Genomic DNA, 24,330 nt, shown 5'->3' on the forward strand with positions numbered 1-24,330 from the left:
TGATCAAACCCAAGCAGACACGGGAGGGTGTGCAGACTCCGCACACACAGTGGCACAGGCCCGGATTGAAATCGAGGGGCGCTGTGATGCAGCAGTGCTAACCACAGTGCCACCGGCACGCAGGGACGTCTAGGAAACCGCAATCTATGAGGAGATTGAAAGCTGAGATGGAGAAATTTTTGGACGCTAAGGAAATGGGGAGCAATCTGGATCGGGATTGAAACTGGGGTTTGCGGCTGAAATATTTGTTTCTGTTTAAATGTTAAAATCGGCGCCATTGACACTTTGTACCATGATCAGCGCTTTGAAATCTTTCACTGCCATTCGCTTTCTGCCTTCGTCTTGGCTCGCTCCTGCTGCATGTAACTATTGCAGCTCGAAAGCGTAAGAAGAAATCTCCCACCTGCGATTCTGCACTGTTTTCGACCAGAAAGGAAGGCAGGATTGGAAGTAAAGAACAAACTTACATTCCCTGACCGGGAATTGAACCCGGGCCGCGGCGGTGAGAGCGCCGAATCCTAACCACTAGACCACCAGAGAGGTTGGAGTGCAAGCTTTCCGCATTGGCCTGGAGTGCTGACTTTCTCCTGATATCGATGTAACTGATCGAATTGCACAATGCTGCTTGACTTCATGTGTTTTGCTGCATTTTCGCCTTACACGACCGATGTCTGATTTGGTTTGAACATCTTACTCACCGTGGGTCGTTGGTCTAGGGTATGATTCTCTCTTTGTGTGTTTTAATGGAGAGCATGTGAGAGTTCCAGTGATTAATCTTGGCCCGAACTCATTCCTGTTTTTTTCATGTTGTCCGAGATGCAGGTTAAGTTCATTTATCTGCCGTTCATACGGCGGGATTGGTTAACATGGGGTTTGCTTTCAGAGCAGGAGCCCACGCCACAGGAAATCCATCAACACTGGCAAGAAAATCACAACATTCCGGGAGGCGACAAGGTGCGCGGATGTTCACCGTAAACCGAATGACCAATTCAGAGGACCCCGTGCATTTGGATTCAGACTGCTGGCAGTGTGTGTATTCATATTCATCCGTGGGATGTCCGCGGATATCCCACACTCTCTTTCAATTTGACTCTGTAAAGCTCCCTCGGTCTCTTTCTCACAGTCTCTCCTTCTGTGGCACTATCGAGTTTTCGACTTCTCCTGTTTTTTCATTCAATTCTCTCGCTGCCTGTGGCTAACCAATGTTAGCCAGCTGAACCAAGCCAGGGTTGATGCCTGCGATGAGGCAGCTGTCCTGGCTGGAGAGATTCACTGCGATGACACTGATGTCTTTGAAATTTAGTAAAATGGAGGTTATCCGTTCGAATAGTCTCAATATCGGAAAGGGTTTCACAGTGGAAATCCTGAGAGGGTGTTTCCCCCTCACCAGACTCGCCCCATCCACCTCTCCGGCTGGGTGTCTAGAATTGGGGCCCAATTTCCTGTTGATGTGGAAGCCATTTAAGACAAAGGTGAGCAGACATCTATTTTCTCATCGACAGGCTTGAGAATAGAATAGAATGAAATAGAATATCTGGAGTGCGGGAAGAGGACAATTCGGCCCATTGCGTCTGCACCGACCTTTCAAATGAGCACTTGACTCGCAAACAGATTTCACATATTCCCAATAACACCATAACGTGAGATGCAAAACTCTGTATGCTAAGGAACAATGTATCATGGTAATTCACCAAACCTGCATATCTGTGGACTGTAATAAGTCTTACAGCACCAGGTTAAAGTCCAACAGGTTTGTTTGAAACTCTAGCTTTCGGAGGACTGGTTCGGAGCAGTGCTCCGAAAGCTAGTGTTTGAAACAAACCTGTTGGACTTTAACCTGGTGTTGTAAGACTTCATACTGTGCTAACACCAGTCCAGCATTTTCGCCTTTCACGTGCGACGTCTGATTGGCTTTGAACGTCTAATTCAACGGTGGTTCGTTGATGTCGGTGTATGATTCTGTCTTCAGATGTTATTATGGAGAGCTTCCATGCGATGAGAGGTACAAATCCCGGACGAACTCACGCCTCTTTTTCCATTTGCCATGATGAAAGTGAAGTTCATTTTTCACCTGCATACGGCAGGGATGGTTTACATGGCGGTTGGTTTTCAGAGCAGGTGCCCACACCGCAGTGAATTCATGAACACAACACACCAATGACCCCAATGACCAATTCAGATGACCCCGTGCATTGTGGTTGAGACAGCTGGCTGTGTGTGTATTCTTAATTATTCGAGGGTTGTGGACGTCCATTCCACGTCTATTTGTCTCTCTATATCTCCTTCAGTCGCTTTCTCTCTCATAGTCACTCTCTCTGTGAGTCTATCTAGTTTCCACCATTCCTCTATATTACCTCTATTCTCGCGCCGCCCATGGCTAACCAATGTCAGCCAGTTTAACCGAACCAGGGTTGATTCCTCAGATGAGACAGTTCTCCTGACAGGAGAGTTTCGCTACGATGAATTTCCGTGAGAGTTTCACAGTGCAAATGCTGAGAGTGCGTTTTCCCCGTCGTACTTCCGCTCCCTGTGACTGGGGTGTCGAGAATTGGGCTCACATTCTCCGGATGACGTGTCAGCCATTTAGGATTTAGATGAGGAGACTTCTATTTCCTCACCAAAAGGTTTGGGAATAGAAAATAGTAATATAGAATTACTACAGTGCAGAAGGGGCAATTCGGCCCACTGTGACTGCACCGACCTGCAAATGAGCACTTGGCCCATACACAGATCCGTCCATTGTCCCACAACTTCATGAGGCGAACTGCACTGTCCTGGACATTAAGGAACAAAATATCAACCAAAATCTACCAAAACTGCATATCTCTGTGGGAGAAAGCGCAGCACCATGATCAAACCCAAGCAGACACGGGAGGGTGCGCAGACTCCGCACACACAGTGGCCCAGGCCCGGATTGAAATATAGGGGCGCTGTGATGCAGCAGTGCTAACCACAGTGCCACCGGCACGCAGGGACGTCTAGGAAACCGCAATCTATGAGGAGATTGAAAGCTGAGATGGAGAAATTTTTGGACGCTCAGCAAATGGGGCGCAATCTGGAACGGGATTGAAACTGTGGTTTGCGGCTGAAATATTTTGTTTCTGATTAAATGTTAAAAATCTGCGCCATTAACACTTTGTACCATGATCAGCGCTTTGCTATCTTTCACTGCCATTCGCTTTCTGCCTCCGTCTTGGCTCGCTCCTGCTGCATGTAACTATTGCAGCTCGAAAGCGAAAGAAGAAATCTCCCACCTGCGATTCTGCACTGTTTTAGACCAGAAAGGATGGCAGGATTGGATGTGAAGAACAAGCTTACATTCCCTGACCGGGAATCGAACCCGGGCCCCGGCGGTGAGAGCGCCGAATCCTAACCACTAGACCACCAGGGAGGTTGGAGTGCAAGTTTTCCGCATTGGCCTGGAGTGCTGACTTTCTCCTGATATCGATGTGACAGATCGAATTGCACAATGCTGCTTGACGTCATGTGTTTTGCTGCATTTTCGCCTTACACGACCGATGTCTGATTTGGTTTGAACATCTTACTCACCGTGGGTCGTTGGTCTAGGGTATGTTTCTCTCTTTGTGTGTTTTAATGGAGAGCATGTGAGAGTTCCAGTGATTAATCTTGGCCCGAACTCATTCCTGTTTTTTTCATGTTGTCCGAGATGCAGGTTAAGTTCATTTGTCTGCCGTTCATACGGCGGGATTGGTTAACATGGGGGTTGCTTTCAGAGCAGGAGCCCACGCCACAGGAAATCCATCAACACTGGCAAGAAAATCACAACATTCCGGGAGGCGACAAGGTGCGCGGATGTTCACCGTAACCGAATGACCAATTCAGAGGACCCCGTGCATTTGGATTCAGACTGCTGGCAGTGTGTGTATTCATATTCATCCGTGGGATGTCCGCGGATATCCCACACTCTCTTTCAATTTGACTCTGTAAAGCTCCCTCGGTCTCTTTCTCACAGTCTCTCCTTCTGTGGCACTATCGAGTTTTCGACTTCTCCTGTTTTTTTCATTCAATTCTCTCGCTGCCTGTGGCTAACCAATGTTAGCCAGCTGAACCAAGCCAGGGTTGATGCCTGCGATGAGGCAGCTGTCCTGGCTGGAGAGATTCACTGCGATGACACTGATGTCTTTGAAATTTAGTAAAATGGGAGGTTATCCGTTCGAATAGTCTCAATATCGGAAAGGGTTTCACAGTGGAAATCCTGAGAGGGTGTTTCCCCCTCACCAGACTCGCCCCATCCACCTCTCCGGCTGGGTGTCTAGAATTGGGGCCCAATTTTCCTGTTGATGTGGAAGCCATTTAAGACAAAGGTGAGGAGACATCTATTTTCTCATCGACAGGCTTGAGAATAGAATAGAATGAAATAGAATATCTGGAGTGCGGGAAGAGACAATTCGGCCCATTGCGTCTGCACCGACCTTTCAAATGAGCACTTGACTCGCAAACAGATTTCACATATTCCCAATAACACCATAACGTGAGATGCAAAACTCTGTATGCTAAGGAACAATGTATCATGGTAATTCACCAAACCTGCATATCTGTGGACTGTAATAAGTCTTACAGCACCAGGTTAAAGTCCAACAGGTTTGTTTGAAACTCTAGCTTTCGGAGGACTGGTTCGGAGCAGTGCTCCGAAAGCTAGTGTTTGAAACAAACCTGTTGGACTTTAACCTGGTGTTGTAAGACTTCATACTGTGCTAACACCAGTCCAGCATTTTCGCCTTTCACGTGCGACGTCTGATTGGCTTTGAACGTCTAATTCAACGGTGGTTCGTTGATGTAGGTGTATGATTCTGTCTTCAGATGTTATTATGGAGAGCTTCCAAGCGATGAGAGGTACAAATCCCGGACGAACTCACGCCTCTTTTTCCATTTGCCATGATGAAAGTGAAGGTCATTTTTCACCTGCATACGGCAGGGATGGTTTACATGGCGGTTGGTTTTCAGAGCAGGTGCCCACACCGCAGTGAATTCATGAACACAACACACCAATGACCCCAATGACCAATTCAGATGACCCCGTGCATTGTGGTTGAGACAGCTGGCTGTGTGTGTATTCTTAATTATTCGGGGGTTGTGGACGTCCATTCCACGTCTCTTTGTCTCTCTATATCTCCTTCAGTCGCTTTCTCTCTCATAGTCACTCTCTCTGTGAGTCTATCTAGTTTCCACCATTCCTCTATATTACCTCTATTCTCGCGCCGCCCATGGCTAACCAATGTCAGCCAGTTTAACCGAACCAGGGTTGATTCCTCAGATGAGACAGTTCTCCTGACAGGAGAGTTTCGCTACGATGAATTTCCGTGAGAGTTTCACAGTGCAAATGCTGAGAGTGCGTTTTCCACGTCGTACTTCCGCTCCCTGTGACTGGGGTGTCGAGAATTGGGCTCACATTCTCCGGATGACGTGTCAGCCATTTAGGATTTAGATGAGGAGACTTCTATTTCCTCACCAAAAGGTTTGGGAATAGAAAATAGTAATATAGAATTACTACAGTGCAGAAGGGGCCATTCGGCCCACTGTGACTGCACCGACCTGCAAATGAGCACTTGGCCCATACACAGATCCGTCCATTGTCCCACAACTTCATGAGGCGAACTGCACTGTCCTGGACACTAAGGAACAAAATATCAACCAAAATCGACCAAAACTGCATATCTCTGTGGGAGAAAGCGCAGCACCATGATCAAACCCAAGCAGACACGGGAGGGTGTGCAGACTCCGCACACACAGTGGCCCAGGCCCGGATTGAAATAAAGGGGCGCTGTGATGCAGCAGTGCTAACCACAGTGCCACCGGCACGCAGGGACGTCTAGGAAACCGCAATCTATGAGGAGATTGAAAGCTGAGATGGAGAAATTTTTGGACGCTCAGCAAATGGGGCGCAATCTGGAACGGGATTGAAACTGTGGTTTGCGGCTGCAATATTTGTTTCTGATTAAATGTTAAAAATCTGCGCCATTAACACTTTGTACCATGATCAGCGCTTTGCTATCTTTCACTGCCATTCGCTTTCTGCCTCCGTCTTGGCTCGCTCCTGCTGCATGTAACTATTGCAGCTCGAAAGCGAAAGAAGAAATCTCCCACCTGCGATTCTGCACTGTTTTAGACCAGAAAGGATGGCAGGATTGGATGTGAAGAACAAACTTACATTCCCTGACCGGGAATCGAACCCGGGCCGCGGCGGTGAGAGCGCCGAATCCTAACCACTAGACCACCAGGGAGGTTGGAGTGCAAGCTTTCCGCATTGGCCTGGAGTGCTGACTTTCTCCTGATATCGATGTAACAGATCGAATTGCACAATGCTGCTTGACTTCATGTGTTTTGCTGCATTTTCGCCTTACACGACGATGTCTGATTTGGTTTGAACATCTTACTCACCGTGGGTCGTTGGTCTAGGGTATGATTCTCTCTTTGTGTGTTTTAATGGAGAGCATGTGAGAGTTCCAGTGATTAATCTTGGCCCGAACTCATTCCTGTTTTTTTCATGTTGTCCGAGATGCAGGTTAAGTTCATTTATCTGCCGTTCATACGGCGGGATTGGTTAACATGGGGTTTGCTTTCAGAGCAGGAGCCCACGCCACAGGAAATCCATCAACACTGGCAAGAAAATCACAACATTCCGGGAGGCGACAAGGTGCGCGGATGTTCACCGTAACCCGAATGACCAATTCAGAGGACCCCGTGCATTTGGATTCAGACTGCTGGCAGTGTGTGTATTCATATTCATCCGTGGGATGTCCGCGGATATCCCACACTCTCTTTCAATTTGACTCTGTAAAGCTCCCTCGGTCTCTTTCTCACAGTCTCTCCTTCTGTGGCACTATCGAGTTTTCGACTTCTCCTGTTTTTTCATTCAATTCTCTCGCTGCCTGTGGCTAACCAATGTTAGCCAGCTGAACCAAGCCAGGGTTGATGCCTGCGATGAGGCAGCTGTCCTGGCTGGAGAGATTCACTGCGATGACACTGATGTCTTTGAAATTTAGTAAAATGGGAGGTTATCCGTTCGAATAGTCTCAATATCGGAAAGGGTTTCACAGTGGAAATCCTGAGAGGGTGTTTCCCCCTCACCAGACTCGCCCCATCCACCTCTCCGGCTGGGTGTCTAGAATTGGGGCCCAATTTTCCTGTTGATGTGGAAGCCATTTAAGACAAAGGTGAGGAGACATCTATTTTCTCATCGACAGGCTTGAGAATAGAATAGAATGAAATAGAATATCTGGAGTGCGGGAAGAGGACAATTCGGCCCATTGCGTCTGCACCGACCTTTCAAATGAGCACTTGACTCGCAAACAGATTTCACATATTCCCAATAACACCATAACGTGAGATGCAAAACTCTGTATGCTAAGGAACAATGTATCATGGTAATTCACCAAACCTGCATATCTGTGGACTGTAATAAGTCTTACAGCACCAGGTTAAAGTCCAACAGGTTTGTTTGAAACTCTAGCTTTCGGAGGACTGGTTCGGAGCAGTGCTCCGAAAGCTAGTGTTTGAAACAAACCTGTTGGACTTTAACCTGGTGTTGTAAGACTTCATACTGTGCTAACACCAGTCCAGCATTTTCGCCTTTCACGTGCGACGTCTGATTGGCTTTGAACGTCTAATTCAACGGTGGTTCGTTGATGTCGGTGTATGATTCTGTCTTCAGATGTTATTATGGAGAGCTTCCAATGCGATGAGAGGTACAAATCCCGGACGAACTCACGCCTCTTTTTCCATTTGCCAATGATGAAAGTGAAGTTCATTTTTCACCTGCATACGGCAGGGATGGTTTACATGGCGGTTGGTTTTCAGAGCAGGTGCCCACACCGCAGTGAATTCATGAACACAACACACCAATGACCCCAATGACCAATTCAGATGACCCCGTGCATTGTGGTTGAGACAGCTGGCTGTGTGTGTATTCTTAATTATTCGAGGGTTGTGGACGTCCATTCCACGTCTATTTGTCTCTCTATATCTCCTTCAGTCGCTTTCTCTCTCATAGTCACTCTCTCTGTGAGTCTATCTAGTTTCCACCATTCCTCTATATTACCTCTATTCTCGCGCCGCCCATGGCTAACCAATGTCAGCCAGTTTAACCGAACCAGGGTTGATTCCTCAGATGAGACAGTTCTCCTGACAGGAGAGTTTCGCTACGATGAATTTCCGTGAGAGTTTCACAGTGCAAATGCTGAGAGTGCGTTTTCCCCGTCGTACTTCCGCTCCCTGTGACTGGGGTGTCGAGAATTGGGCTCACATTCTCCGGATGACGTGTCAGCCATTTAGGATTTAGATGAGGAGACTTCTATTTCCTCACCAAAAGGTTTGGGAATAGAAAATAGTAATATAGAATTACTACAGTGCAGAAGGGGCCATTCGGCCCACTGTGACTGCACCGACCTGCAAATGAGCACTTGGCCCATACACAGATCCGTCCATTGTCCCACAACTTCATGAGGCGAACTGCACTGTCCTGGACACTAAGGAACAAAATATCAACCAAAATCGACCAAAACTGCGTATCTCTGTGGGAGAAAGCGCAGCACCATGATCAAACCCAAGCAGACACGGGAGGGTGTGCAGACTCCGCACACACAGTGGCCCAGGCCCGGATTGAAATAAAGGGGCGCTGTGATGCAGCAGTGCTAACCACAGTGCCACCGGCACGCAGGGACGTCTAGGAAACCGCAATCTATGAGGAGATTGAAAGCTGAGATGGAGAAATTTTTGGACGCTCAGCAAATGGGGCGCAATCTGGAACGGGATTGAAACTGTGGTTTGCGGCTGAAATATTTTGTTTCTGATTAAATGTTAAAAATCTGCGCCATTAACACTTTGTACCATGATCAGCGCTTTGCTATCTTTCACTGCCATTCGCTTTCTGCCTCCGTCTTGGCTCGCTCCTGCTGCATGTAACTATTGCAGCTCGAAAGCGAAAGAAGAAATCTCCCACCTGCGATTCTGCACTGTTTTAGACCAGAAAGGATGGCAGGATTGGATGTGAAGAACAAGCTTACATTCCCTGACCGGGAATCGAACCCGGGCCCCGGCGGTGAGAGCGCCGAATCCTAACCACTAGACCACCAGGGAGGTTGGAGTGCAAGTTTTCCGCATTGGCCTGGAGTGCTGACTTTCTCCTGATATCGATGTGACAGATCGAATTGCACAATGCTGCTTGACGTCATGTGTTTTGCTGCATTTTCGCCTTACACGACCGATGTCTGATTTGGTTTGAACATCTTACTCACCGTGGGTCGTTGGTCTAGGGTATGATTCTCTCTTTGTGTGTTTTAATGGAGAGCATGTGAGAGTTCCAGTGATTAATCTTGGCCCGAACTCATTCCTGTTTTTTTCATGTTGTCCGAGATGCAGGTTAAGTTCATTTATCTGCCGTTCATACGGCGGGATTGGTTAACATGGGGTTTGCTTTCAGAGCAGGAGCCCACGCCACAGGAAATCCATCAACACTGGCAAGAAAATCACAACATTCCGGGAGGCGACAAGGTGCGCGGATGTTCACCGTAACCCGAATGACCAATTCAGAGGACCCCGTGCATTTGGATTCAGACTGCTGGCAGTGTGTGTATTCATATTCATCCGTGGGATGTCCGCGGATATCCCACACTCTCTTTCAATTTGACTCTGTAAAGCTCCCTCGGTCTCTTTCTCACAGTCTCTCCTTCTGTGGCACTATCGAGTTTTCGACTTCTCCTGTTTTTTCATTCAATTCTCTCGCTGCCTGTGGCTAACCAATGTTAGCCAGCTGAACCAAGCCAGGGTTGATGCCTGCGATGAGGCAGCTGTCCTGGCTGGAGAGATTCACTGCGATGACACTGATGTCTTTGAAATTTAGTAAAATGGGAAGTTATCCGTTCGAATAGTCTCAATATCGGAAAGGGTTTCACAGTGGAAATCCTGAGAGGGTGTTTCCCCCTCACCAGACTCGCCCCATCCACCTCTCCGGCTGGGTGTCTAGAATTGGGGCCCAATTTTCCTGTTGATGTGGAAGCCATTTAAGACAAAGGTGAGGAGACATCTATTTTCTCATCGACAGGCTTGAGAATAGAATAGAATGAAATAGAATATCTGGAGTGCGGGAAGAGACAATTCGGCCCATTGCGTCTGCACCGACCTTTCAAATGAGCACTTGACTCGCAAACAGATTTCACATATTCCCAATAACACCATAACGTGAGATGCAAAACTCTGTATGCTAAGGAACAATGTATCATGGTAATTCACCAAACCTGCATATCTGTGGACTGTAATAAGTCTTACAGCACCAGGTTAAAGTCCAACAGGTTTGTTTGAAACTCTAGCTTTCGGAGGACTGGTTCGGAGCAGTGCTCCGAAAGCTAGTGTTTGAAACAAACCTGTTGGACTTTAACCTGGTGTTGTAAGACTTCATACTGTGCTAACACCAGTCCAGCATTTTCGCCTTTCACGTGCGACGTCTGATAGGCTTTGAACGTCTAATTCAACGGTGGTTCGTTGATGTAGGTGTATGATTCTGTCTTCAGATGTTATTATGGAGAGCTTCCAAGCGATGAGAGGTACAAATCCCGGACGAACTCACGCCTCTTTTTCCATTTGCCATGATGAAAGTGAAGTTCATTTTTCACCTGCATACGGCGGGGATGGTTTACATGGCGGTTGGTTTTCAGAGCAGGTGCCCACACCGCAGTGAATTCATGAACACAACACACCAATGACCCCAATGACCAATTCAGATGACCCCGTGCATTGTGGTTGAGACAGCTGGCTGTGTGTGTATTCTTAATTATTCGAGGGTTGTGGACGTCCATTCCACGTCTATTTGTCTCTCTATATCTCCTTCAGTCGCTTTCTCTCTCATAGTCACTCTCTCTGTGAGTCTATCTAGTTTCCACCATTCCTCTATATTACCTCTATTCTCGCGCCGCCCATGGCTAACCAATGTCAGCCAGTTTAACCGAACCAGGGTTGATTCCTCAGATGAGACAGTTCTCCTGACAGGAGAAGTTTCGCTACGATGAATTTCCGTGAGAGTTTCACAGTGCAAATGCTGAGAGTGCGTTTTCCCCGTCGTACCTCCGCTCCCTGTGACTGGGGTGTCGAGAATTGGGCTCACATTCTCCGGATGACGTGTCAGCCATTTAGGATTTAGATGAGGAGACTTCTATTTCCTCACCAAAAGGTTTGGGAATAGAAAATAGTAATATAGAATTACTACAGTGCAGAAGGGGCCATTCGGCCCACTGTGACTGCACCGACCTGCAAATGAGCACTTGGCCCATACACAGATCCGTCCATTGTCCCAGAACTTCATGAGGCGAACTGCACAGTCCTGGACACTAAGGAACAAACTATCAACCAAAATCGACCAAAACTGCATATCTCTGTGGGAGAAAGCGCAGCACCATGATCAAACCCAAGCAGACACTGGAGGGTGTGCAGACTCCACACACACAGTGGCCCAGGCCCGGATTGAAATCAAGGGGCGCTGTGATGCAGCAGTGCTAACCACAGTGCCACCGGCACGCAGGGACGTCTAGGAAACGGCAATCTTTGAGGAGATTGAAAGGTGAGATGGAGAAACTTTTGGACGCTGAGGAAATGGGGCGCAATCTGGAACGGGATTGAAACTGGGGTTTGCGGCTGAAATATTTCTTCCTGTTTAAATGTTAAAATCTGCGCCAGTAACACTTTGTACCATGATCATCGCTTTGCAATCTTTCACTGCCATTCGCTTTCTGCCTCCGTCTTGGCTCGCGTCCTGCTGCATGTAACTATTGCAGCTCGAAAGCGTAAGAAGAAATCTCCCACCTGCGATTCTGTTCTGTTTTCGACTAGAAAGGTCGATTGGATGTAAAGAACAAACTTACATTCCCTGACCGGGAATCGAACCCGGGCCGCGGCGGTGAAAGCGCCGAATCCTAACCACTAGACCACCAGGGAGGTTAGAGTGCCAGCTTTCCGCATTGGCCTGGAGTGCTGACTTTCTCCTGATATCGATGTGACAGATCGAATTGCACAATGCTGCTTGACTTCATGTGCTTTGCTGCATTTTCGCCTTACACGACCGATGTCTGATTTGGTTTGAACATCTTACTCACCGTGGGTCGTTGGTCTAGGGTATGATTCTCTCTTTGTGTGTTTTAATGGAGAGCATGTGAGAGTTCCAGTGATCAATCTTGGCCCGAACTCATTCCTGTTTTTTTCATGTTGTCCGAGATGCAGGTTAAGTTCATTTATCTGCCGTTCATACGGCGGGATTGGTTAACATGGGGTTTGCTTTCAGAGCAGGAGCCCACGCCACAGGAAATCCATCAACACTGGCAAGAAAATCACAACATTCCGGGAGGCGACAAGGTGCGTGGATGTTCACCGTAACCCGAATGACCAATTCAGAGGACCCCGTGCATTTGGATTCAGACTGCTGGCAGTGTGTGTATTCATATTCATCCGTGGGATGTCCGCGGATATCCCACACTCTCTTTCAATTTGACTCTGTAAAGCTCCCTCGGTCTCTTTCTCACAGTCTCTCCTTCTGTGGCACTATCGAGTTTTCGACTTCTCCTGTTTTTTCTTTCTATTCTCTCGCTGCCCGTGGCTAACCAATGTTAGCCAGCTGAACCAAGCCAGGGTTGATGCCTGCGATGAGGCAGCTGTCCTGGCTGGAGAGATTCACTGCGATGACACTGATGTCTTTGAAATTTAGTAAAATGGGAGGTTATCCGTTCGAATAGTCTCAATATCGGAAAGGGTTTCACAGTGGAAATCCTGAGAGGGTGTTTCCCCCTCACCAGACTCGCCCCATCCACCTCTCCGGCTGGGTGTCTAGAATTGGGGCCCAATTCTCCTGTTGATGTGGAAGCCATTTAAGACAAAGGTGAGGAGACATCTATTTTCTCATCGACAGGCTTGAGAATAGAATAGAATGAAATAGAATATCTGGAGTGCGGGAAGAGACAATTCGGCCCATTGCGTCTGCACCGACCTTTCAAATGAGCACTTGACTCGCAAACAGATTTCACATATTCCCAATAACACCATAACGTGAGATGCAAAACTCTGTATGCTAAGGAACAATGTAACATGGTAATTCACCAAACCTGCATATCTGTGGACTGTAATAAGTCTTGCAGCACCAGGTTAAAGTCCAACAGGTTTGTTTGAAACTCTAGCTTTCGGAGGACTGGTTCGGAGCAGTGCTCCGAAAGCTAGTGTTTGAAACAAACCTGTTGGACTTTAACCTGGTGTTGTAAGACTTCATACTGTGCTAACACCAGTCCAGCATTTTCGCCTTTCACGTGCGACGTCTGATAGGCTTTGAACGTCTAATTCAACGGTGGTTCGTTGATGTAGGTGTATGATTCTGTCTTCAGATGTTATTATGGAGAGCTTCCAAGCGATGAGTGGTACAAATCCCGGACGAACTCACGCCTCTTTTTCCATTTGCCATGATGAAAGTGAAGTTCATTTTTCACCTGCATACGGCGGGGTTGGTTTACATGGCGGTTGGTTTCAGAGCAGGTGCCCACACCGCAGTGAATTCATGAACACAACACACCAATGACCCCAATGACCAATTCAGATGACCCCGTGCATTGTGGTTGAGACAGCTGGCTGTGTGTGTATTCTTAATTATTCGAGGGTTGTGGACGTCCATTCCACGTCTATTTGTCTCTCTATATCTCCTTCAGTCGCTTTCTCTCTCATAGTCACTCTCTCTGTGAGTCTATCTAGTTTCCACCATTCCTCTATATTACCTCTATTCTCGCGCCGCCCATGGCTAACCAATGTCAGCCAGTTTAACCGAACCAGTGTTGATTCCTCAGATGAGACAGTTCTCCTGACAGGAGAGTTTCGCTACGATGAATTTCCGTGAGAGTTTCACAGTGCAAATGCTGAGAGTGCGTTTTCCCCGTCGTACCTCCGCTCCCTGTGACTGGGGTGTCGACAATTGGGCTCACATTCTCCGGATGACGTGTCAGCCATTTAGGATTTAGATGAGGAGACTTCTATTTCCTCACCAAAAGGTTTGGGAATAGAAAATAGTAATATAGAATTACTACAGTGCAGAAGGGGCCATTCGGCCCACTGTGACTGCACCGACCTGCAAATGAGCACTTGGCCCATACACAGATCCGTCCATTGTCCCACAACTTCATGAGGCGAACTGCACTGTCCTGGACACTAAGGAACAAAATATCAACCAAAATCGACCAAAACTGCATATCTCTGTGGGAGAAAGCGCAGCACCATGATCAAACCCAAGCAGACACGGGAGGGTGTGCAGACTCCGCACACACAGTGGCCCAGGCCCGGATTGAAATCGAGGGGCGCTGTGATGCAGCAGTGCTAACCACAGTGCCACCGGCACGCAGGGACGTCTAGGAAACCGCAATCTATGAGGAGATTGAAAGCTGAGATGGAGAAATTTTTGGACGCTAAGGAAATGGGGCGCAATCTGGATCGGGATTGAAACTGGGGTTTGCGGCTGAAATATTTGTTTCTGTTTAAATGTTAAAATCTGCGCCATTGACACTTTGTACCATGATCAGCGCTTTGCAATCTTTCACTGCCATTCGCTTTCTGCCTTCGTCTTGGCTCGCTCCTGCTGCATGTAACTATTGCAGCTCGAAAGCGTAAGAAGAAATCTCCCACCTGCGATTCTGCACTGTTTTCGACCAGAAAGGAAGGCAGGATTGGAAGTAAAGAACAAACTTACATTCCCTGACCGGGAATTGAACCCGGGCCGCGGCGGTGAGAGCGCCGAATCCTAACCACTAGACCACCAGGGAGGTTGGAGTGCAAGTTTTCCGCATTGGCCTGGAGTGCTGACTTTCTCCTGATATCGATGTAACAGATCGAATTGCACAATGCTGCTTGACTTCATGTGTTTTGCTGCATTTTCGCCTTACACGACCGATGTCTGATTTGGTTTGAACATCTTACTCACCGTGGGTCGTTGGTCTAGGGTATGATTCTCTCTTTGTGTGTTTTAATGGAGAGCATGTGAGAGTTCCAGTGATTAATCTTGGCCCGAACTCATTCCTGTTTTTTTCATGTTGTCCGAGATGCAGGTTAAGTTCATTTATCTGCCGTTCATACGGCGGGATTGGTTAACATGGGGTTTGCTTTCAGAGCAGGAGCCCACGCCACAGGAAATCCATCAACACTGGCAAGAAAATCACAACATTCCGGGAGGCGACAAGGTGCGCGGATGTTCACCGTAAACCGAATGACCAATTCAGAGGACCCCGTGCATTTGGATTCAGACTGCTGGCAGTGTGTGTATTCATATTCATCCGTGGGATGTCCGCGGATATCCCACACTCTCTTTCAATTTGACTCTGTAAAGCTCCCTCGGTCTCTTTCTCACAGTCTCTCCTTCTGTGGCACTATCGAGTTTTCGACTTCTCCTGTTTTTTCATTCAATTCTCTCGCTGCCTGTGGCTAACCAATGTTAGCCAGCTGAACCAAGCCAGGGTTGATGCCTGCGATGAGGCAGCTGTCCTGGCTGGAGAGATTCACTGCGATGACACTGATGTCTTTGAAATTTAGTAAAATGGGAGGTTATCCGTTCGAATAGTCTCAATATCGGAAAGGGTTTCACAGTGGAAATCCTGAGAGGGTGTTTCCCCCTCACCAGACTCGCCCCATCCACCTCTCCGGCTGGGTGTCTAGAATTGGGGCCCAATTCTCCTGTTGATGTGGAAGCCATTTAAGACAAAGGTGAGGAGACATCTATTTTCTCATCGACAGGCTTGAGAATAGAATAGAATGAAATAGAATATCTGGAGTGCGGGAAGAGACAATTCGGCCCATTGCGTCTGCACCGACCTTTCAAATGAGCACTTGACTCGCAAACAGATTTCACATATTCCCAATAACACCATAACGTGAGATGCAAAACTCTGTATGCTATGGAACAATTTATCATGGTAATTCACCAAACCTGCATATCTGTGGACTGTAATAAGTCTTACAGCACCAGGTTAAAGTCCAACAGGTTTGTTTGAAACTCTAGCTTTCGGAGGACTGGTTCAGAGCAGTGCTCCGAAAGCTAGTGTTTGAAAGAAAACCTGTTGGACTTTAACCTGGTGTTGTAAGACTTCATACTGTGCTAACACCAGTCCAGCATTTTCGCCTTTCACGTGCGACGTCTGATAGGCTTTGAACGTCTAATTCAACGGTGGTTCGTTGATGTAGGTGTATGATTCTGTCTTCAGATGTTATTATGGAGAGCTTCCAAGCGATGAGAGGTACAAATCCCGGACGAACTCACGCCTCTTTTTCCATTTGCCATGATGAAAGTGAAGTTCATTTTTCACCTGCATACGGCAGGGATGGTTTACATGGCGGTTGGTTTCAGAGCAGGTGCCCACACCGCAGTGAATTCATGAACACAACACACCAATGACCCCAATGACCAATTCAGATGACCCCGTGCATTGTGGTTGAGACAGCTGGCTGTGTGTGTATTCTTAATTATTCGAGGGTTGTGGACGTCCATTCCACGTCTATTTGTCTCTCTATATCTCCTTCAGTCGCTTTCTCTCTCATAGTCACTCTCTCTGTGAGTCTATCTAGTTTCCACCATTCCTCTATATTACCTCTATTCTCGCGCCGCCCATGGCTAACCAATGTCAGCCAGTTTAACCGAACCAGGGTTGATTCCTCAGATGAGACAGTTCTCCTGACAGGAGAGATTCGCTACGATAAATTCCCGTGAGAGTTTCACAGTGCAAATGCTGAGAGTGCGTTTTGCCAGTCGTACCTCCGCTGCCTCTGACTGGGGTGTCGAGAATTGGGCTCACATTCTCCGGATGACGTGTCAGCCATTTAGGATTTAGATAAGGAGACTTCTATTTCCTCACCAAAAGGTTTGGGAATAGAAAATTGTAATATAGAATTACTACAGTGCAGAAGGGACCATTCGGCCAAATGGGCCAAATGAGCACTTGGCCCATACACAGATCCGTCCATTGTCCCAGAACTTCATGAGGCGAACTGCACAGTCCTGGACACTAAGGAACAAAATATCAACGAAAATCGACCAAAACTGCATATCTCTGTGGGAGAAAGCGCAGCACCATGATCAAACCCAAGCAGACACGGGAGGGTGTGCAGACTCCGCACACACAGTGGCCCAGGCCCGGATTGAAATCGAGGGGCGCTGTGATGCAGCAGTGCTAACCACAGTGCCACCGGCACGCAGGGACGTCTAGGAAACCGCAATCTATGAGGAGATTGAAAGCTGAGATGGAGAAATTTTTGGACGCGCAGCAAATGGGGCGCAATCTGGAACGGGATTGAAACTGGGGTTTGCGGCTGAAATATTTGTTTCTGTTTAAATGTTAAAAATCTGCGCCATTAACACTTTGTACCATGATCAGCGCTTGGCAATCTTTCACTGCCATTCGCTTTCTGCCTCCGTCTTGGCTCGCTCCTGCTGCATGTAACTATTGCAGCTCGAAAGCGAAAGAAGAAATCTCCCACCTGCGATTCTGCACTGTTTTAGACCAGAAAGGATGGCAGGATTGGATGTGAAGAACAAACTTACATTCCCTGACCGGGAATCGAACCCGGGCCGCGGCGGTGAGAGCGCAGAATCCTAACCACTAGACCACCAGGGAGGTTGGAGTGCAAGCTTTCCGCATTGGCCTGGAGTGCTGACTTTCTCCTGATATCGATGTAACTGATCGAATTGCACAATGCTGCTTGACTTCATGTGTTTTGCTGCATTTTCGCCTTACACGACCGATGTCTGATTTGGTTTGAACATCTTACTCACCGTGGGTCGTTGGTCTAGGGTATGATTCTCTCTTTGTGTGTTTTAATGGAGAGCATGTGAGAGTTCCAGTGATCAATCTTGGCCGAACTCATTCCTCTTTTTTTCATGTTGTCCGAGATGCAGGTTAAGTTCATTTATCTGCCGTTCATACGGCGGGATTGGTTAAAATGGGGTTTGCTTTCAGAGCAGGAGCCCACGCCACAGGAAATCCATCAACACTGGCAAGAAAATCACAACATTCCGGGAGGCGACAAGGTGCGCGGATGTTCACCGTAACCCGAATGACCAATTCAGAGGACCCCGTGCATTTGGATTCAGACTGCTGGCAGTGTGTGTATTCATATTCATCCGTGGGATGTCCGCGGATATCCCACACTCTCTTTCAATTTGACTCTGTAAAGCTCCCTCGGTCTCTTTCTCACAGTCTCTCCTTCTGTGGCACTATCGAGTTTTCGACTTCTCCTGTTTTTTCTTTCTATTCTCTCGCTGCCCGTGGCTAACCAATGTTAGCCAGCTGAACCAAGCCAGGGTTGATGCCTGCGATGAGGCAGCTGTCCTGGCTGGAGAGATTCACTGCGATGACACTGATGTCTTTGAAATTTAGTAAAATGGGAGGTTATCCGTTCGAATAGTCTCAATATCGGAAAGGGTTTCACAGTGGAAATTCTGAGAGGGTGTTTCCCCCTCACCAGACTCGCCCCATCCACCTCTCCGGCTGGGTGTCTAGAATTGGTGCCCAATTCTCCTGTTGATGTGGAAGCCATTTAAGACAAAGGTGAGGAGACATCTATTTTCTCATCGACAGGCTTGAGAATAGAATAGAATTAAATAGAATATCTGGAGTGCGGGAAGAGACAATTCGGCCCATTGCGTCTGCACCGACCTTTCAAATGAGCACTTGACTCGCAAACAGATTTCACATATTCCCAATAACACCATAACGTGAGATGCAAAACTCTGTATGCTAAGGAACAAGGTAACATGGTAATTCACCAAACCTGCATATCTGTGGACTGTAATAAGTCTTACAGCACCAGGTTAAAGTCCAACAGGTTTGTTTGAAACTCTAGCTTTCGGAGGACTGGTTCGGAGCAGTGCTCCGAAAGCTAGTGTTTGAAACAAACCTGTTGGACTTTAACCTGGTGTTGTAAGACTTCATACTGTGCTAACACCAGTCCAGCATTTTCGCCTTTCACGTGCGACGTCTGATAGGCTTTGAACGTCTAATTCAACGGTGGTTCGTTGATGTAGGTGTATGATTCTGTCTTCAGATGTTATAATGGAGAGCTTCCAAGCGATGAGAGGTACAAATCCCGGACGAACTCACGCCTCTTTTTCCATTTGCCATGATGAAAGTGAAGTTCATTTTTCACCTGCATGCGGCGGGGTGTGTTTACATGGCGGTTGGTTTCAGAGCAGGTGCCCACACCGCAGTGAATTCATGAACACAACACACCAATGACCCCAATGACCAATTCAGATGACCCCGTGCATTGTGGTTGAGACAGCTGGCTGTGTGTGTATTCTTAATTATTCGAGGGTTGTGGACGTCCATTCCACGTCTATTTGTCTCTCTATATCTCCTTCAGTCGCTTTCTCTCTCACAATCACTCTCTCTGTGAGTCTATCTAGTTTCCACCATTCCTCTATATTACCTCTATTCTCGCGCCGCCCATGGCTAACCAATGTCAGCCAGTTTAACCGAACCAGGGTTGATTCCTCAGATGAGACAGTTCTCCTGACAGGAGAGATTCGCTACGATGAATTTCCGTGAGAGTTTCACAGTGCAAATGCTGAGAGTGCGTTTTCCCCGTCGTACCTCCGCTGCCTGTGACTGGGGTGTCGAGAATTGGGCTCACATTCTCCGGATGACGTGTCAGCCATTTAGGATTTAGATAAGGAGACTTCTATTTCCTCACCAAAAGGTTTGGGAATAGAAAATTGTAATATAGAATTACTACAGTGCAGAAGGGACCATTCGGCCAAATGGGCCAAATGAGCACTTGGCCCATACACAGATCCGTCCATTGTCCCAGAACTTCATGAGGCGAACTGCACAGTCCTGGACACTAAGGAACAAAATATCAACCAAAATCGACCAAAACTGCATATCTCTGTGGGAGAAAGCGCAGCACCATGATCAAACCCAAGCAGACACGGGAGGGTGTGCAGACTCCGCACACACAGTGGCCCAGGCCCGGATTGAAATCGAGGGGCGCTGTGATGCAGCAGTGCTAACCACAGTGCCACCGGCACGCAGGGACGTCTAGGAAACGGCAATCTTTGAGGAGATTGAAAGGTGAGATGGAGAAACTTTTGGACGCTGAGGAAATGGGGCGCAATCTGGAACGGGATTGAAACTGGGGTTTGCGGCTGAAATATTTGTTTCTGTTTAAATGTTAAAATCTGCGCCATTAACACTTTGTACCATGATCATCGCTTTGCAATCTTTCACTGCCATTCGCTTTCTGCCTCCGTCTTGGCTCGCGTCCTGCTGCATGTAACTATTGCAGCTCGAAAGCGTAAGAAGAAATCTCCCACCTGCGATTCTGTTCTGTTTTCGACCAGAAAGGTCGATTGGATGTAAAGAACAAACTTACATTCCCTGACCGGGAATCGAACCCGGGCCGCGGCGGTGAAAGCGCCGAATCCTAACCACTAGACCACCAGGGAGGTTGGAGTGCAAGCTTTCCGCATTGGCCTGGAGTGCTGACTTTCTCCTGATATCGATGTGACAGATCGAATTGCACAATGCTGCTTGACTTCATGTGTTTTGCTGCATTTTCGCCTTACACGACCGATGTCTGATTTGGTTTGAACATCTTACTCACCGTGGGTCGTTGGTCTAGGGTATGATTCTCTCTTTGTGTGTTTTAATGGAGAGCATGTGAGAGTTCCAGTGATCAATCTTGGCCGAACTCATTCCTGTTTTTTTCATGTTGTCCGAGATGCAGGTTAAGTTCATTTATCTGCCGTTCATACGGCGGGATTGGTTAACATGGGGTTTGCTTTCAGAGCAGGAGCCCACGCCACAGGAAATCCATCAACACTGGCAAGAAAATCACAACATTCCGGGAGGCGACAAGGTGCGCGGATGTTCACCGTAACCCGAATGACCAATTCAGAGGACCCCGTGCATTTGGATTCAGACAGCTGGCTGTGTGTGTATTCATATTCATCCGTGGAATGTCCGCGGATATCCCACACTCTCTTTCAATTTGACTCTGTAAAGCTCCCTCGGTCTCTTTCTCACAGTCTCTCCTTCTGTGGCACGATCGAGTTTTCGACTTCTCCTGTTTTTTCTTTCTATTCTCTCGCTGCCTGTGGCTAACCAATGTTAGCCAGCTGTACCAAGCCAGGGTTGATGCCTGCGATGAGGCAGCTGTCCTGGCTGGAGAGATTCGCTGCGATGACACTGATGTCTTTGAAATTTAGTAAAATGGGAGGTTATCCGTTCGAATAGTCTCAGTATCAGAAAGGGTTTCACAGTGGAAATCCTGAGAGGGTGTTTCCCCCTCACCAGACTCGCCCCATCCACCTCTCCGGCTGGGTGTCTAGAATTGGGGCCCAATTCTCCTGTTGATGTGGAAGCCATTTAAGACAAAGGTGAGGAGACATCTATTTTCTCATCGACAGGCTTGAGAATAGAATAGAATGAAATAGAATATCTGGAGTGCGGGAAGAGACAATTCGGCCCATTGCGTCTGCACCGACCTTTCAAATGAGCACTTGACTCGCAAACAGATTTCACATATTCCCAATAACACCATAACGTGAGATACAAAACTCTGTATGCTAAGGAACAATGTAACATGGTAATTCACCAAACCTGCATATCTGTGGACTGTAATAAGTCTTACAGCACCAGGTTAAAGTCCAACAGGTTTGTTTGAAACTCTAGCTTTCGGAGGACTGGTTCGGAGCAGTGCTCCGAAAGCTAGTGTTTGAAACAAACCTGTTGGACTTTAACCTGGTGTTGTAAGACTTCATACTGTGCTCACACCAGTCCAGCATTTTCGCCTTTCACGTGCGACGTCTGATAGGCTTTGAACGTCTAATTCAACGGTGGTTCGTTGATGTAGGTGTATGATTCTGTCTTCAGATGTTATAATGGAGAGCTTCCAAGCGATGAGAGGTTCAAATCCCGGACGAACTCACGCCTCTTTTTCCATTTGCCATGATGAAAGTGAAGTTCCTTTCTCACCTGCATACGGCGGGGATGGTTTACGTGGCGGTTGGTTTCAGAGCAGGTGCCCACACCGCAGGGAATTCATGAACACAACACACCAATGACCCCAATGACCAATTCAGATGACCCCGTGCATTGTGGTTGAGACAGATGGCTGTGTGTGTATTCTTAATGATTCGAGGGTTGTGGACGTCCATTCCACGTCTATTTGTCTCTCTATATCTCCTTCAGTCGCTTTCTCTCGCACAGTCACTCTCTCTGTGAGTCTATCTAGTTTCCACCATTCCTCTATATTTCCTCTATTCTCTCGCCGCCCGTGGCTAACCAATGTCAGCCAGTTGAACGGAACCAGTGTTGATTCATCAGATGAGACAGTTCTCCTGACAGGAGAGATTCGCTACGATGAATTTCCGTGAGAGTTTCACAGTGCAAATGCTGAGAGTGCGTTTTCCCCGTCGTACCTCCGCTCCCTGTGACTGGGGTGTCGAGAATTGGGCTCACATTCTCCGGATGACGTGTCAGCCATTTAGGATTTAGATGAGGAGACTTCTATATCCTCACCAAAAGGTTTGGGAATAGAAAATATTAATATAGAATTACTCCAGTGCATAAGGGGCCATTCGGCCCACTGTGACTGCACCGACCTGCAAATGAGCACTTGGCCCATACACAGATCCGTCCATAGTCCCACAACTTCATGAGGCGAACTGCACAGTCCTGGACACTAAGGAACAAAATATCAACCAAAATCGACCAAAACTGCATATCTCTGTGGGAGAAAGCGCAACACCATGATCAAACCCAAGCAGACACGGGAGGGTGTGCAGACTCCGCACACACAGTGGCCCAGGCCCGGATTGAAATCGAGGGGCGCTGTGATGCAGCAGTGCCAACCACAGTGCCAGCGGCACGCAGGGACGTCTAGGAAACCGCAATCTATGAGGAGATTGAAAGCTGAGATGGAGAACTTTTTGGACGCTAAGGAAATGGGGCGCAATCTGGCTCGGGATTGAAACTGGGGTTTGCGGCTGAAATATTTGTTTCTGTTTAAATGTTAAAATATGCGCCATTAACACTTTGTACCATGATCAGCGCTTGCAATCTTTCACTGCCATTCGCTTTCTGCCTCCGCCTTGGCTCGCGTCCTGCTGCATGTAACTATTGCAGCTCGAAAGCGAAAGAAGAAATCTCCCACCTGCGATTCTGCACTGTTTTCGACCAGAAAGGAAGGCAGGATTGGTTGTCAAGAATAAACTTACATTCCCTGACCGGGAAACTTACATTCCCTAACCACTAGACCACCAGGGAGGTTGGAGTGCAAGCTTTCCGCATTGGCCCGGAGTGCTGACTTTCTCCTGATATCGATGTAACAGATCGAATTGCACAATGCTGCTTGACTTCATGTGTTTTGCCGCATTTTCGCCTTCCACGACCGATGTCTGATTTGGTTTGAACTTCTTATTCACCGTGGGTCGTTGGTCTGGGGTATGATTCTCTCTTTGTGTGTTTTAATGGAGAGCATGTGAGAGTTCCAGTGATCAATCTTGGCCGAACTCATTCCTGTTGTTTTCATGTTGTCCGAGATGCAGGTTAAGTTCATTTATCTGCCGTTCATACGGCGGGATTGGTTAACATGGGGTTTGCTTTCAGAGCAGGAGCCCACGCCACAGGAAATCCATCAACACTGGCAAGAAAATCACAACATTCCGGGAGGCGACAAGGTGCGCGGATGTTCACCGTAACCCGAATGACCAATTCAGAGGACCCCGTGCATTTGGATTCAGACAGCTGGCAGTGTGTGTATTCATATTCATCCGTGGGATGTCCGCGGATATCCCACACTCTCTTTCAATTTGACTCTGTAAAGCTCCCTCGGTCTCTTTCTCTCTCACAGTCTCTCCTTCTGTGGCACTATCGAGTTTTCGACTTCTCCTCTTTTTTCTTTCTATTCTCTCGCTGCCCGTGGCGAACCAATGTTAGCAGCTGAACCAAGCCAGGGTTGATGCCTGCGATGAGGCAGCTGTCCTGGCTGGAGAGATTCACTGCGATGACACTGATGTCTTTGAAATTTAGTAAAATGGGAGGTTATCCGTTCGAATAGTCTCAATATCGGAAAGGGTTTCACAGTGGAAATCATGAGAGGGTGTTTCCCCCTCACCAGACTCGCCCCATCCACCTCTCCGGCTGGGTGTCTAGAATTGGGGCCAAATTCTCCTGTTGATGTGGAAGCCATTTAAGACAAAGGTGAGGAGACATCTATTTTCTCATCGACAGGCTTGAGAATAGAATAGAATGAAATAGAATATCTGGCGTGCGGGAAGAGACAATTCGGCCCATCGCGTCTGCACCGAAC

General features: G+C 47.7%; 8 non-coding genes across 8 annotated transcripts; all 8 read right to left on the reverse strand.

Moving 5' to 3' along the window:
• Positions 1-468: 468 nt before the first annotated feature.
• Positions 469-540, reverse strand: trnae-cuc. The gene has a single exon. It is a non-coding gene; the product is annotated as a tRNA-Glu (tRNA).
• A 2,779-nt stretch (positions 541-3,319) lies between these two features.
• On the reverse strand, positions 3,320-3,391 carry trnae-cuc. The gene has a single exon. It is a non-coding gene; the product is annotated as a tRNA-Glu (tRNA).
• A 2,779-nt stretch (positions 3,392-6,170) lies between these two features.
• trnae-cuc lies at positions 6,171-6,242 on the reverse strand. The gene has a single exon. It is a non-coding gene; the product is annotated as a tRNA-Glu (tRNA).
• A 2,782-nt stretch (positions 6,243-9,024) lies between these two features.
• On the reverse strand, positions 9,025-9,096 carry trnae-cuc. Its single transcript has one exon. It is a non-coding gene; the product is annotated as a tRNA-Glu (tRNA).
• Positions 9,097-11,871: 2,775 nt separating this feature from the next.
• Positions 11,872-11,943, reverse strand: trnae-uuc. The gene has a single exon. It is a non-coding gene; the product is annotated as a tRNA-Glu (tRNA).
• Positions 11,944-14,720: 2,777 nt separating this feature from the next.
• trnae-cuc lies at positions 14,721-14,792 on the reverse strand. The gene has a single exon. It is a non-coding gene; the product is annotated as a tRNA-Glu (tRNA).
• A 2,766-nt stretch (positions 14,793-17,558) lies between these two features.
• On the reverse strand, positions 17,559-17,630 carry trnae-cuc. The gene has a single exon. It is a non-coding gene; the product is annotated as a tRNA-Glu (tRNA).
• Positions 17,631-20,389: 2,759 nt separating this feature from the next.
• trnae-uuc lies at positions 20,390-20,461 on the reverse strand. Its single transcript has one exon. It is a non-coding gene; the product is annotated as a tRNA-Glu (tRNA).
• Positions 20,462-24,330: the final 3,869 nt, after the last annotated feature.

The sequence above is a fragment of the Scyliorhinus canicula genome, chromosome 17 (assembly GCF_902713615.1).
Source record: "Scyliorhinus canicula chromosome 17, sScyCan1.1, whole genome shotgun sequence".
Classification (NCBI taxonomy): Eukaryota; Metazoa; Chordata; class Chondrichthyes; order Carcharhiniformes; family Scyliorhinidae; genus Scyliorhinus; species Scyliorhinus canicula.